Below are 1,953 nucleotides of genomic sequence, written 5' to 3'. Positions count from 1 at the left end.
TAATTTCTACTGAATAAGTGTGCATTTTCTTCTTGTTGGTCTACTACAGTGATTTGAGTAGTTTTGTACTGACCAATATGGTAGCCACTAGTCACAAATGACTATTTAAATTTAAATTAGTATTAACATTAATTAAAATTTTAAAATTCACCTTCTCAGTTGCACCATCTTCAGTTCAAATGTTCAGTACCCTAATGTGGCTGTATGTTATTCAGCTTTCTGTTGCCATAACAAATACCTCAGATGAATCAACTATACAGGAGAGAAGGTTGATTTGGCCTTATGGTGCCAAAGGTTTTATGCCATGGTAGGTTCACCTATTGCTTTGGCACTGGTGGCAAGACAGAATATAACAGTGGGGAGCAAATTATAGGGCAGGCTGCTCCCTCAAGATAGCAGAGAAGGAGAGGGGTCCCAGTGTCACCCTTCAAAGAGCAACCCAACAGCCTAACTTTCTCCCACTGTCCCCATCTCCTAAGGGCTCTACCACCTACTAGAACACCACAGGCTGGTGAGCAAGTCCTTGGCACAGAGGCCCTTGATGGACACTTAGGATCCGAGCTGTATCAGGCTACCATGCTGGAGACCATAGATAGAGAATATTTCCAACACCACGAAAAGTTCTTCGGGACAGTGCTACTAAATGTTAATCTTCATCAATTTTTTTGGTTTCGAAAATATCTTCTCTCCAGTGATCGCCCAACTCTAAATCTTCCTATCATATCACTTGTATGAATTCACCCATCTATTTTTAATCTTCTTAGAGCATCTTAAGAAGTCATTCCCCAGGCCCAGGTAGTACAGGAGTACACATTCTGCTAATCACTTTGTAGTTTAACATTCACATTCAGGTTATCTTTTTGGAAGTTGTCTTTATAGAGAGGATATGTATCAACTTTATTTTTCTGTGTATAAATAAATAAATGTATATAAATGAATAAATATGTTAAATGTATAATATATAAATGCATGATATATAAAATGCATATACATATATTAAATGTATAAATGTATTTTTCAAATATTATATGTTAAATAATCCATCCTTTTCCTGTTGATTTGTGTGTTTCCATCAAGTAACAAATTCCTAGGCATACCTGTGTCTATTCTGAGTCTCATCTATCCTATTCTATTCCATCCCATCTCTTATCCTGCTGTGTCCTACCCTCTTCCAGCCTGTTTGTTTAGATGGTGCCACATGGACATTGATTTTTTTTTCTTTGTTGTTGTTGTTACTTACTTATTTCTAGAAAGCTGGGCTAGGGAGATGGTTCAGTGGAATAAGTGCTTCCCTGGCAAGCGCAAGGGCTTGAGTTCAATCCCTGGTTCCACCATAAAAAACAACAACAAAACTTATTTCTAGAAAACTAAGTCTGTCCTTAAAACAGACTGAGATTGTCCTAATAATATTTTATTTACTTAATTTTTTTACAGTTTTTACAAATATTTATTTTAATGAAGTTGGTACGCACATGTCTATTTAAAACCCATATCCCAGGCCAAAAAGTACAAACAAAATCAAAAGGAGCAGTGTTCTGTTATATGTACATCTGCGTGAGTAACTTTATTAATTTTGAATGAAAATTAACTTTTCTGGGATCTTGTGACAAGATTTTTTGAATCTTAAGACCACTTTCTGTTTAGGGAAGCCACCCTTGGAGCTGCTTGGACTCTCACCACGGCTGTCGTCTGGACTTCAGAGCTCATCTTCCTCTTCTTTTTTGGTCCAGACTCTCAGGTTTTAAGCTTCAAGTTAAAGAAAAGTCATTTTTCCACAGTGCGGGTCTCTGAAAAGCTTCCACCTCCCACTGAAAGTTACAGTCCAGGAGTGAAGCAGTCACAAGCTTGGACTTCAGGTCGACCTTGCGATCTCAAGCCTGCGAATGCAGTCCTGAAATCTGCGGCCTCTCCATGCATACCGGTAATTGTCTTTTCTTTTTTCTTTCTTTCTTT

This window comes from Octodon degus, unplaced genomic scaffold, assembly GCF_000260255.1.
Source record: "Octodon degus isolate 3935 unplaced genomic scaffold, OctDeg1.0 scaffold00065, whole genome shotgun sequence".
Taxonomy (NCBI): Eukaryota; Metazoa; Chordata; class Mammalia; order Rodentia; family Octodontidae; genus Octodon; species Octodon degus.
This window is presented reverse-complemented; position numbering follows the sequence as displayed.